Raw genomic sequence first — 13717 nt, 5'->3', positions numbered from 1 at the left:
CAGTACTGCCCCTCCAACAGTGCAGCGCTCCCTCAGTACTGCCCCTCCGACAGTGCAGCAGTCCCTCAGTACTGCCTCTCCGACAGTGCAGCACTCCCTCAGTACTGCCCCTCCGACAGTGCAGCACCCCCTCAGTACTGCCTCTCCGACAGTGCAGCGCTCCCTCAGTGCTGCCCGTCCGACAGTGCAGCACTCCCTCAGTACTGCCCCTCCGACAGTGCAGCGCTCCCTCAGTACTGCCCCTCCGACAGTGCAGCGCTCCCTCAGTACTGCCCCTCCGATAGTGCAGCGCTCCCTCAGTACTGCCCCTCCGACAGTGCAGCGCTCCCTCAGTACTGCCCCTCCGACAGTGCAGCGCTCCCTCAGTACTGCCCCTCTGACAGTGTAGCGCTCCCTCAGTACTGCCCCTCCGACAGTGCAGCACTCCCTCAGTACTGCCCCTCCGACAGTTCAGCGCTCCCTCAGTACTGCCCCTCCGACAGTGCGGCGCTCCCTCAGTACTGCCCCCCGACAGTGCGGCGCTCCCTCAGTACTCCCCTCTCACAGTGCAGCGCTCCCTCAGTACTGCCCCTCCGACAGTGCAGCACTCCCTCAATACTGCCCCTCCGACAGTGCAGCGCTCCCTCAGTACTGCCCCTCCGACAGTGCAGCGCTCCCTCAGTACTGCCCCTCCGACAGTGCGGCGCTCCCTCAGTACTGCCCCACCGACAGTGCAGCGCTCCCTCAGTACTGCGCCTCCGACAGTGCGGCGCTCCCTCAGTACTGCCCCTCCGACAGTGCAGCGCTCCCTCAGTACTGCGCCTCCGACAGTGCGGCGCTCCCTCAGTACTGCGCCTCCGACAGTGCGGCAGTCCCTCAGTACTGCCTCTCCGACAGTGCGGCACTCCCTCAGTACTGCCCCTCCGACAGTGCGGCACTCCCTCAGTACTGCCCCTCCGACAGTACAGCGCTCCCTCAGTCCTGCCCCTCCGACAGTGCAGCACTCCCTCAGTACTGCCTCTCCGACAGTGCAGCGCTCCCTCAGTACTGCCTCTCCGACAGTGCAGCGCTCCCTCAGTACTGCCCCTCCGACAGTGCAGCACTCCCTCAGTACTGCCCCTCCGACAGTGCGACACTCCCTCAGTACTGCCCCTCCGACAGTGCGGCACTCCCTCAGTACTGCCCCTCCAACAGTGCAGCGCTCCCTCAGTACTGCCCCTCCGACAGTGCAGCACTCCCTCAGTACTGCCTCTCCGACAGTGCAGCACTCCCTCAGTACTGCCCCTCCGACAGTGCAGCACTCCCTCAGTACTGCCCCTCCGACAGTGCAGCGCTCCCTCAGTACTGCCCCTCCGACAGTGCAGCGCTCCCTCAGTACTGCCCCTCTGACAGTGTAGCGCTCCCTCAGTACTGCCCCTCCGACAGTGCAGCACCCCCTCAGTACTGCCCCTCCGACAGTGCAGCGCTCCCTCAGTACTGCCCCTCCGACAGTGCAGCGCTCCCTCAGTACTGCCCCTCCGACAGTGCAGCGCTCCCTCAGTACTGCCCCTCCGACAGTGCAGCACTCCCTCAGTACTGCCCCTCCGACAGTGCGGCACTCCCTCAGTACTGCCCCTCCGACAGTGCGGCACTCCCTCAGTACTGCCCCTCCGACAGTGCCGCGCTCCCTCAGTACTGCCCCTCCGACAGTGCAGCACTCCCTCAGTACTGCCCCTCCGACAGTGCAGCACTCCCTCAGTACTGCCTCTCCGACAGTGCAGCGCTCCCTCAGTACTGCCCCTCCGACAGTGCAGCACTCCCTCAGTACTGCCCCTCCGACAGTGCAGCGCTCCCTCAGTACTGCCCCTCCGACAGTGCAGCGCTCCCTCAGTACTGCCCCTCCGACAGTGCAGCGCTCCCTCAGTACTGCCCCTCCGACAGTGCAGCGCTCCCTCAGTACTGCCCCTCCGACAGTGCAGCGCTCCCTCAGTACTGCCCCTCCGACAGTGCAGCGCTCCCTCAGTACTGACCATCTGACAGTGCGGCACTCCCTCAGTACTGCCCCTCCGACAGTGTGGCACTCCCGCAGTACTGCCCCTCCGACAGTGCGGCGCTCCCTCAGTACTCCCCTCTGACAGTGCAGCACTCCCTCAGTACTGCCCCTCCGACAGTGAAGCACTCCCTCAGTACTGCCTCTCCGACAGTGCGGCGCTCCCTCAGTACTGCCTCTCCGACAGTGCGGCGCTCCCTCAGTACTGCCCCTCCGACAGTGTGGCGCTCCCTCAGTACTCCCCTCTGACAGTGCAGCGCTCCCTCAGTACTGCCCCTCCGACAGTGCAGCACTCCCTCAGTACTGCCCCTCCGACAGTGCAGCGCTCCCTCAGTACTGCCCCTCCGACAGTGCGGCGCTCCCTCAGTACTCCCCTCTGACAGTGCAGCGCTCCCTCAGTACTGCCCCTCCGACAGTGCAGCACTCCCTCAGTACTGCCCCTCCGACAGTGCAGCGCTCCCTCAGTCCTGCCCCTCCGACAGTGCGGCGTTCCCTCAGTACTGCCCCCCGACAGTGCGGCGCTCCCTCAGTACTCCCCTCTGACATTGCAGCGCTCCCTCAGTACTGCCCCTCCGACAGTGCAGCACTCCCTCAATACTGCCCCTCCGACAGTGCAGCGCTCCCTCAGTACTGCCCCTCCGACAGTGCAGCGCTACCTCAGTACTGCCCCTCCGACAGTGCGGCGCTCCCTCAGTACTGCCCCTCCGACAGTGCAGCGCTCCCTCAGTACTGCGCCTCCGACAGTGCGGCGCTCCCTCAGTACTGCCTCTCCGACAGTGCAGCGCTCCCTCAGTACTGCCCCTCCGACAGTGCGGCGCTCCCTCAGTACTGACCCTCCGACAGTGCAGCGCTCCCTCAGTACTGCGCCTCCGACAGTGCGGCGCTCCCTCAGTACTGCGCCTCCGACAGTGCGGCACTCCCTCAGTACTGCCTCTCCGACAGTGCGGCACTCCCTCAGTACTGCCCCTCCGACAGTGCGGCACTCCCTCAGTACTGCCCCTCCGACAGTGCGGCACTCCCTCAGTACTGCCCCTCCAACAGTGCAGCGCTCCCTCAGTACTGCCCCTCCGACAGTGCAGCACTCCCTCAGTACTGCCTCTCCGACAGTGCAGCACTCCCTCAGTACTGCCCCTCCGACAGTGCAGCACCCCCTCAGTACTGACTCTCCGACAGTGCAGCGCTCCCTCAGTACTGCCCGTCCGACAGTGCAGCACTCCCTCAGTACTGCCCCTCCGACAGTGCAGCGCTCCCTCAGTACTGCCCCTCCGACAGTGCAGCGCTCCCTCAGTACTGCCCCTCCGATAGTGCAGCGCTCCCTCAGTACTGCCCCTCCGACAGTGCAGCGCTCCCTCAGTACTGCCCCTCCGACAGTGCAGCGCTCCCTCAGTACTGCCCCTCTGACAGTGTAGCGCTCCCTCAGTACTGCCCCTCCGACAGTGCAGCACCCCCTCAGTACTGCCCCTCCGACAGTGCAGCGCTCCCTCAGTACTGCCCCTCCGACAGTGCAGCGCTCCCTCAGTACTGCCCCTCCGACAGTGCAGCGCTCCCTCAGTACTGCCCCTCCGACAGTGCAGCGCTCCCTCAGTACTGCCCCTCCGACAGTGCGGCACTCCCTCAGTACTGCCCCTCCGACAGTGCGGCACTCCCTCAGTACTGCCCCTCCGACAGTGCCGTGCTCCCTCAGTACTGCCCCTCCGACAGTGCAGCACTCCCACAGTACTGCCCCTCCGACAGTGCAGCACTCCCTCAGTACTGCCTCTCCGACAGTGCAGCGCTCCCTCAGTACTGCCCCTCCGACAGTGCAGCACTCCCTCAGTACTGCTCCTCCGACAGTGCAGCGCTCCCTCAGTACTGCCCCTCCGACAGTGCAGCGCTCCCTCAGTACTGCCCCTCCGACAGTGCAGCGCTCCCTCAGTACTGCCCCTCCGACAGTGCAGCGCTCCCTCAGTACTGCCCCTCCGACAGTGCGGCACTCCCTCAGTACTGCCCCTCCGACAGTGTGGCACTCCCGCAGTACTGCCCCTCCGACAGTGCGGCGCTCCCTCAGTACTCCCCTCTGACAGTGCAGCACTCCCTCAGTACTGCCCCTCCGACAGTGAAGCACTCCCTCAGTACTGCCTCTCCGACAGTGCGGCGCTCCCTCAGTACTGCCTCTCCGACAGTGCGGCGCTCCCTCAGTACTGCGCCTCCGACAGTGCGGCGCTCCCTCAGTACTGCCTCTCCGACAGTGCAGCGCTCCCTCAGTACTGGCCCTCCGACAGTGCGGCGCTCCCTCAGTACTGCCCCTCCGACAGTGCAGCGCTCCCTCAGTACTGCGCCTCCGACAGTGCGGCGCTCCCTCAGTACTGCGCGTCCGACAGTGCGGCACTCCCTCAGTACTGCCTCTCCGACAGTGCGGCACTCCCTCAGTACTGCCCCTCCGACAGTGCGGCACTCCCTCAGTACTGCCCCTCCGACAGTACAGCGCTCCCTCAGTACTGCCCCTCCGACAGTGCAGCACTCCCTCAGTACTGCCTCTCCGACAGTGCAGCGCTCCCTCAGTACTGCCTCTCCGACAGTGCAGCACTCCCTCAGTACTGCCCCTCCGACAGTGCAGCACTCCCTCAGTACTGCCCCTCCGACAGTGCGGCACTCCCTCAGTACTGCCCCTCCGACAGTGCGGCACTCCCTCAGTACTGCCCCTCCAACAGTGCAGCGCTCCCTCAGTACTGCCCCTCCGACAGTGCAGCACTCCCTCAGTACTGCCTCTCCGACAGTGCAGCACTCCCTCAGTACTGCCCCTCCGACAGTGCAGCACCCCCTCAGTACTGCCTCTCCGACAGTGCAGCGCTCCCTCAGTACTGCCCGTCCGACAGTGCAGCACTCCCTCAGTACTGCCCCTCCGACAGTGCAGCGCTCCCTCAGTACTGCCCCTCCGACAGTGCAGCGCTCCCTCAGTACTGCCCCTCCGATAGTGCAGCGCTCCCTCAGTACTGCCCCTCCGACAGTGCAGCGCTCCCTCAGTACTGCCCCTCCGACAGTGCAGCGCTCCCTCAGTACTGCCCCTCTGACAGTGTAGCGCTCCCTCAGTACTGCCCCTCCGACAGTGCAGCACTCCCTCAGTACTGCCCCTCCGACAGTTCAGCGCTCCCTCAGTACTGCCCCTCCGACAGTGCAGCGCTCCCTCAGTACTGCCCCTCCGACAGTGCAGCGCTCCCTCAGTACTGACCCTCTGACAGTGCGGCGCTCCCTCAGTACTGCCCCTCCGACAGTGCAGCGCTCCCTCAGTACTGACTCTCTGACAGTGCGGCGCTCCCTCAGTACTGCCCCTCCGATAGTGCAGCGCTCCCTCAGTACTGCCCCTCCGACAGTGCGGCGCTCCCTCAGTACTGCCCCTCCGACAGTGCGGCGCTCCCTCAGTGCTGGCGCTCCCTCAGTACTGCCCCTCCGACAGTGCAGCGCTCCCTCAGTACTGCCCCCCTCCGACAGTGCGGCGCTCCCTCAGCACTGCCCCTCCGACAGTGCAGCGCTCCCTCAGTACTGCCCCTCCGACAGTGCAGCACTCCCTCAGTACTGCCCCTCCGACAGTGCAGCGCTCCCTCAGTACTGCCCCTCCGACAGTGCAGCGCTCCCTCAGTACTGCCCCTCCGACAGTGCAGCACTCCCTCAGTACTGCCCCTCCGACAGTGCAGCGCTCCCTCAGTACTGCCCCTCTGACAGTGTAGCGCTCCCTCAGTACTGCCCCTCCGACAGTGCAGCGCTCCCTCAGTACTGCCCCTCCGACAGTGCAGCGCTCCCTCAGTACTGCCCCTCCGACAGTGCAGCGCTCACTCAGTACTGCCCCTCCGACAGTGCAGCGCTCCCTCAGTACTGCCCCTCCGACAGTGCAGCACTCCCTCAGTACTGCCCCTCCGACAGTGAAGCGCTCCCTCAGTACTGCCCCTCCGACAGTGCAGCGCTCCCTCAGTACTGCCCCTCCGACAGTGCAGCGCTCCCTCAGTACTGCCCCTCCGACAGTGCAGTGCTCCCTCAGTACTGCCCCTCCGACAGTGCAGCGCTCCCTCAGTACTGCCCCTCTGACAGTGCAGCGCTCCCTCAGTACTGCCCGCCTCCGACAGTGCGGCGCTCCCTCAGTACTGCCCCTCCGACAGTGCGGCGCTCCCTCAGTACTCCTCTCAGACAGTGCGGCGCTCCCTCAGTACTGACCCTCCGACAGTGCAGCGCTCCCTCAGTACTGCCCCTCCGACAGTGCAGTGCTCCCTCAGTACTGGCCCTCCGACAGTGCGGCGCTCCCTCAGTACTGCCCCTCCGACAGTGCAGCGCTCCCTCAGTACTGCGCCTCCGACAGTGCGGCGCTCCCTCAGTACTGCGCGTCCGACAGTGCGGCACTCCCTCAGTACTGCCTCTCCGACAGTGCGGCACTCCCTCAGTACTGCCCCTCCGACAGTGCGGCACTCCCTCAGTACTGCCCCTCCGACAGTACAGCGCTCCCTCAGTACTGCCCCTCCGACAGTGCAGCACTCCCTCAGTACTGCCTCTCCGACAGTGCAGCGCTCCCTCAGTACTGCCTCTCCGACAGTGCAGCACTCCCTCAGTACTGCCCCTCCGACAGTGCAGCACTCCCTCAGTACTGCCCCTCCGACAGTGCGGCACTCCCTCAGTACTGCCCCTCCGACAGTGCGGCACTCCCTCAGTACTGCCCCTCCAACAGTGCAGCGCTCCCTCAGTACTGCCCCTCCGACAGTGCAGCACTCCCTCAGTACTGCCTCTCCGACAGTGCAGCACTCCCTCAGTACTGCCCCTCCGACAGTGCAGCACCCCCTCAGTACTGCCTCTCCGACAGTGCAGCGCTCCCTCAGTACTGCCCGTCCGACAGTGCAGCACTCCCTCAGTACTGCCCCTCCGACAGTGCAGCGCTCCCTCAGTACTGCCCCTCCGACAGTGCAGCGCTCCCTCAGTACTGCCCCTCCGATAGTGCAGCGCTCCCTCAGTACTGCCCCTCCGACAGTGCAGCGCTCCCTCAGTACTGCCCCTCCGACAGTGCAGCGCTCCCTCAGTACTGCCCCTCTGACAGTGTAGCGCTCCCTCAGTACTGCCCCTCCGACAGTGCAGCACTCCCTCAGTACTGCCCCTCCGACAGTTCAGCGCTCCCTCAGTACTGCCCCTCCGACAGTGCAGCGCTCCCTCAGTACTGCCCCTCCGACAGTGCAGCGCTCCCTCAGTACTGACCCTCTGACAGTGCGGCGCTCCCTCAGTACTGCCCCTCCGACAGTGCAGCGCTCCCTCAGTACTGACTCTCTGACAGTGCGGCGCTCCCTCAGTACTGCCCCTCCGACAGTGCAGCGCTCCCTCAGTACTGCCCCTCCGACAGTGCGGCGCTCCCTCAGTACTGCCCCTCCGACAGTGCGGCGCTCCCTCAGTGCTGGCGCTCCCTCAGTACTGCCCCTCCGACAGTGCAGCGCTCCCTCAGTACTGCCCCCCTCCGACAGTGCGGCGCTCCCTCAGCACTGCCCCTCCGACAGTGCAGCGCTCCCTCAGTACTGCCCCTCCGACAGTGCAGCACTCCCTCAGTACTGCCCCTCCGACAGTGCAGCGCTCCCTCAGTACTGCCCCTCCGACAGTGCAGCGCTCCCTCAGTACTGCCCCTCCGACAGTGCAGCACTCCCTCAGTACTGCCCCTCCGACAGTGCAGCGCTCCCTCAGTACTGCCCCTCTGACAGTGTAGCGCTCCCTCAGTACTGCCCCTCCGACAGTGCAGCGCTCCCTCAGTACTGCCCCTCCGACAGTGCAGCGCTCCCTCAGTACTGCCCCTCCGACAGTGCAGCGCTCACTCAGTACTGCCCCTCCGACAGTGCAGCGCTCCCTCAGTACTGCCCCTCCGACAGTGCAGCACTCCCTCAGTACTGCCCCTCCGACAGTGAAGCGCTCCCTCAGTACTGCCCCTCCGACAGTGCAGCGCTCCCTCAGTACTGCCCCTCCGACAGTGCAGCGCTCCCTCAGTACTGCCCCTCCGACAGTGCAGCGCTCCCTCAGTACTGCCCCTCCGACAGTGCAGCGCTCCCTCAGTACTGCCCCTCTGACAGTGCAGCGCTCCCTCAGTACTGCCCCCCTCCGACAGTGCGGCGCTCCCTCAGTACTGCCCCTCCGACAGTGCGGCGCTCCCTCAGTACTCCTCTCAGACAGTGCGGCGCTCCCTCAGTACTGACCCTCCGACAGTGCAGCGCTCCCTCAGTACTGCCCCTCCGACAGTGCAGTGCTCCCTCAGTACTGCCCCTCCGACAGTGCGGCGCTCCCTCAGTACTGCCCCTCCGACAGTGCAGCGCTCCCTCAGTACTGCCCCTCCGACAGTGCGGCACTCCCTCAGTACTGCCCCTCCGACAGTGCGGCGCTCCCTCAGTACTGACCCTCTGACAGTGCGGCGCTCCCTCAGTACTGCCCCTCTGACAGTGCGGCGCTCCCTCAGTACTGCCCCTCCAACAGTGCGGCACTCCCTCAGTACTGCCCCTCCGACAGTGCGGCGCTCCCTCAGTACTGACCCTCTGACAGTGCGGCGCTCCCTCAGTACTGCCCCTCCGACAGTGCGGCGCTCCGTCAGTACTGACCCTCTGACAGTGCGGCGCTCCCTCAGTACTGCCCCTCCGACAGTGCGGCGCTCCCTCAGTACTGCCCCTCCGACAGTGCAGCACTCCCTCAGTACTGCCCCTCCGACAGTGCAGCGCTCCCTCAGTCCTGCCCCTCCGACAGTGCGGCGCTCCCTCAGTACTCCCCTCTGACAGTGCAGCGCTCCCTCAGTACTGCCCCTCCGACAGTGCAGCACTCCCTCAGTACTGCCCCTCCGACAGTGCAGCGCTCCCTCAGTACTGCCCCTCCGACAGTGCGGCGCTCCCTCAGTACTGCCCCCCGACAGTGCGGCGCTCCCTCAGTACTCCCCTCTCACAGTGCAGCGCTCCCTCAGTACTGCCCCTCCGACAGTGCAGCACTCCCTCAATACTGCCCCTCCGACAGTGCAGCGCTCCCTCAGTACTGCCCCTCCGACAGTGCAGCGCTCCCTCAGTACTGCCCCTCCGACAGTGCGGCGCTCCCTCAGTACTGCCCCTCCGACAGTGCAGCGCTCCCTCAGTACTGCGCCTCCGACAGTGCGGCGCTCCCTCAGTACTGCCTCTCCGACAGTGCAGCGCTCCCTCAGTACTGCCCCTCCGACAGTGCGGCGCTCCCTCAGTACTGCCCCTCCGACAGTGCAGCGCTCCCTCAGTACTGCGCCTCCGACAGTGCGGCGCTCCCTCAGTACTGCGCCTCCGACAGTGCGGCAGTCCCTCAGTACTGCCTCTCCGACAGTGCGGCACTCCCTCAGTACTGCCCCTCCGACAGTGCGGCACTCCCTCAGTACTGCCCCTCCGACAGTACAGCGCTCCCTCAGTACTGCCCCTCCGACAGTGCAGCACTCCCTCAGTACTGCCTCTCCGACAGTGCAGCGCTCCCTCAGTACTGCCTCTCCGACAGTGCAGCGCTCCCTCAGTACTGCCCCTCCGACAGTGCAGCACTCCCTCAGTACTGCCCCTCCGACAGTGCGACACTCCCTCAGTACTGCCCCTCCGACAGTGCGGCGCTCCCTCAGTACTGCCCCTCCGACAGTGCAGCGCTCCCTCAGTACTGCCCCTCCGACAGTGCAGCACTCCCTCAGTACTGCCTCTCCGACAGTGCAGCACTCCCTCAGTACTGCCCCTCCGACAGTGCAGCACCCCCTCAGTACTGCCTCTCCGACAGTGCAGCGCTCCCTCAGTACTGCCCGTCCGACAGTGCAGCACTCCCTCAGTACTGCCCCTCCGACAGTGCAGCGCTCCCTCAGTACTGCCCCTCCGACAGTGCAGCGCTCCCTCAGTACTGCCCCTCCGATAGTGCAGCGCTCCCTCAGTACTGCCCCTCCGACAGTGCAGCGCTCCCTCAGTACTGCCCCTCCGACAGTGCAGCGCTCCCTCAGTACTGCCCCTCTGACAGTGTAGCGCTCCCTCAGTACTGCCCCTCTGACAGTGCAGCGCCCCCTCAGTACTGCCCCTCCGACAGTGCAGCGCTCCCTCAGTACTGCCCCTCCGACAGTGCAGCGCTCCCTCAGTACTGCCCCTCCGACAGTGCAGCGCTCCCTCAGTACTGCCCCTCCGACAGTGCAGCACTCCCTCAGTACTGCCCCTCCGACAGTGCAGCACTCCCTCAGTACTGCCCCTCCGACAGTGCGGCACTCCCTCAGTACTGCCCCTCCGACAGTGCCGCGCTCCCTCAGTACTGCCCCTCCGACAGTGCAGCACTCCCTCAGTACTGCCCCTCCGACAGTGCAGCACTCCCTCAGTACTGCCTCTCCGACAGTGCAGCGCTCCCTCAGTACTGCCCCTCCGACAGTGCAGCACTCCCTCAGTACTGCCCCTCCGACAGTGCAGCGCTCCCTCAGTACTGCCCCTCCGACAGTGCAGCGCTCCCTCAGTACTGCCCCTCCGACAGTGCAGCGCTCCCTCAGTACTGCCCCTCCGACAGTGCAGCGCTCCCTCAGTACTGCCCCTCCGACAGTGCAGCGCTCCCTCAGTACTGCCCCTCCGACAGTGCAGCGCTCCCTCAGTACTGACCATCTGACAGTGCGGCACTCCCTCAGTACTGCCCCTCCGACAGTGTGGCACTCCCGCAGTACTGCCCCTCCGACAGTGCGGCGCTCCCTCAGTACTCCCCTCTGACAGTGCAGCACTCCCTCAGTACTGCCCCTCCGACAGTGAAGCACTCCCTCAGTACTGCCTCTCCGACAGTGCGGCGCTCCCTCAGTACTGCCTCTCCGACAGTGCGGCGCTCCCTCAGTACTGCCCCTCCGACAGTGTGGCGCTCCCTCAGTACTCCCCTCTGACAGTGCAGCGCTCCCTCAGTACTGCCCCTCCGACAGTGCAGCACTCCCTCAGTACTGCCCCTCCGACAGTGCAGCGCTCCCTCAGTACTGCCCCTCCGACAGTGCGGCGCTCCCTCAGTACTCCCCTCTGACAGTGCAGCGCTCCCTCAGTACTGCCCCTCCGACAGTGCAGCACTCCCTCAGTACTGCCCCTCCGACAGTGCAGCGCTCCCTCAGTACTGCCCCTCCGACAGTGCGGCGTTCCCTCAGTACTGCCCCCCGACAGTGCGGCGCTCCCTCAGTACTCCCCTCTGACATTGCAGCGCTCCCTCAGTACTGCCCCTCCGACAGTGCAGCACTCCCTCAATACTGCCCCTCCGACAGTGCAGCGCTCCCTCAGTACTGCCCCTCCGACAGTGCAGCGCTACCTCAGTACTGCCCCTCCGACAGTGCGGCGCTCCCTCAGTACTGCCCCTCCGACAGTGCAGCGCTCCCTCAGTACTGCGCCTCCGACAGTGCGGCGCTCCCTCAGTACTGCCTCTCCGACAGTGCAGCGCTCCCTCAGTACTGCCCCTCCGACAGTGCGGCGCTCCCTCAGTACTGACCCTCCGACAGTGCAGCGCTCCCTCAGTACTGCGCCTCCGACAGTGCAGCGCTCCCTCAGTACTGCCCCTCCGACAGTGCAGCGCTCCCTCAGTACTGCGCCTCCGACAGTGCGGCGCTCCCTCAGTACTGCCTCTCCGACAGTGCAGCGCTCCCTCAGTACTGCCCCTCCGACAGTGCGGCGCTCCCTCAGTACTGCCCCTCCGACAGTGCAGCGCTCCCTCAGTACTGCGCCTCCGACAGTGCGGCGCTCCCTCAGTACTGCGCGTCCGACAGTGCGGCACTCCCTCAGTACTGCCTCTCCGACAGTGCGGCACTTCCTCAGTACTGCCCCTCCGACAGTGCGGCACTCCCTCAGTACTGCCCCTCCGACAGTACAGCGCTCCCTCAGTACTGCCCCTCCGACAGTGCAGCACTCCCTCAGTACTGCCTCTCCGACAGTGCAGCGCTCCCTCAGTACTGCCTCTCCGACAGTGCAGCGCTCCCTCAGTACTGCCCCTCCGACAGTGCAGCACTCCCTCAGTACTGCCCCTCCGACAGTGCGGCACTCCCTCAGTACTGCCCCTCCGACAGTGCGGCACTCCCTCAGTACTGCCCCTCCGACAGTGCAGCGCTCCCTCAGTACTGCCCCTCCGACAGTGCAGCACTCCCTCAGTACTGCCTCTCCGACAGTGCAGCACTCCCTCAGTACTGCCCCTCCGACAGTGCAGCACCCCCTCAGTACTGCCTCTCCGACAGTGCAGCGCTCCCTCAGTACTGCCCGTCCGACAGTGCAGCACTCCCTCAGTACTGCCCCTCCGACAGTGCAGCGCTCCCTCAGTACTGCCCCTCCGACAGTGCAGCGCTCCCTCAGTACTGCCCCTCCGACAGTGCGGCAGTCCCTCAGTACTGCCTCTCCGACAGTGCGGCACTCCCTCAGTACTGCCCCTCCGACAGTGCGGCACTCCCTCAGTACTGCCCCTCCGACAGTACAGCGCTCCCTCAGTACTGCCCCTCCGACAGTGCAGCACTCCCTCAGTACTGCCTCTCCGACAGTGCAGCGCTCCCTCAGTACTGCCTCTCCGACAGTGCAGCGCTCCCTCAGTACTGCCCCTCCGACAGTGCAGCACTCCCTCAGTACTGCCCCTCCGACAGTGCGACACTCCCTCAGTACTGCCCCTCCGACAGTGCGGCGCTCCCTCAGTACTGCCCCTCCGACAGTGCAGCGCTCCCTCAGTACTGCCCCTCCGACAGTGCAGCACTCCCTCAGTACTGCCTCTCCGACAGTGCAGCACTCCCTCAGTACTGCCCGTCCGACAGTGCAGCACTCCCTCAGTACTGCCCCTCCGACAGTGCAGCGCTCCCTCAGTACTGCCCCTCCGACAGTGCAGCGCTCCCTCAGTACTGCCCCTCCGATAGTGCAGCGCTCCCTCAGTACTGCCCCTCCGACAGTGCAGCGCTCCCTCAGTACTGCCCCTCCGACAGTGCAGCGCTCCCTCAGTACTGCCCCTCTGACAGTGTAGCGCTCCCTCAGTACTGCCCCTCTGACAGTGCAGCGCCCCCTCAGTACTGCCCCTCCGACAGTGCAGCGCTCCCTCAGTACTGCCCCTCCGACAGTGCAGCGCTCCCTCAGTACTGCCCCTCCGACAGTGCAGCGCTCCCTCAGTACTGCCCCTCCGACAGTGCAGCACTCCCTCAGTACTGCCCCTCCGACAGTGCAGCACTCCCTCAGTACTGCCCCTCCGACAGTGCGGCACTCCCTCAGTACTGCCCCTCCGACAGTGCCGCGCTCCCTCAGTACTGCCCCTCCGACAGTGCAGCACTCCCTCAGTACTGCCCCTCCGACAGTGCAGCACTCCCTCAGTACTGCCTCTCCGACAGTGCAGCGCTCCCTCAGTACTGCCCCTCCGACAGTGCAGCACTCCCTCAGTAACTAGCCCCTCCGACAGTGCAGCGCTCCTCAGTACTGCCCCTCCGACAGTGCAGCGCTCCCTCAGTACTGCCCCTCCGACAGTGCAGCGCTCCCTCAGTACTGCCCCTCCGACAGTGCAGCGCTCCCTCAGTACTGCCCCTCCGACAGTGCAGCGCTCCCTCAGTACTGCCCCTCCGACAGTGCAGCGCTCCCTCAGTACTGACCATCTGACAGTGCGGCACTCCTCAGTACTGCCCCTCCGACAGTGTGGCACTCCCGCAGTACTGCCCCTCCGACAGTGCGGCGCTCCCTCAGTACTCTCCCTCTGACAGTGCAGCACTCCCTCAGTACTGCCCCTCCGACAGTGAAGCACTCC

Source organism: Somniosus microcephalus, chromosome 15, assembly GCF_052327205.1.
Source record: "Somniosus microcephalus isolate GS21.2 chromosome 15, FLI_Smic_1.0, whole genome shotgun sequence".
In the NCBI taxonomy this organism is placed as follows: Eukaryota; Metazoa; Chordata; class Chondrichthyes; order Squaliformes; family Somniosidae; genus Somniosus; species Somniosus microcephalus.
The sequence above is the reverse complement of the archived record's forward strand: the minus strand, read 5'-3'. Positions refer to the sequence as shown.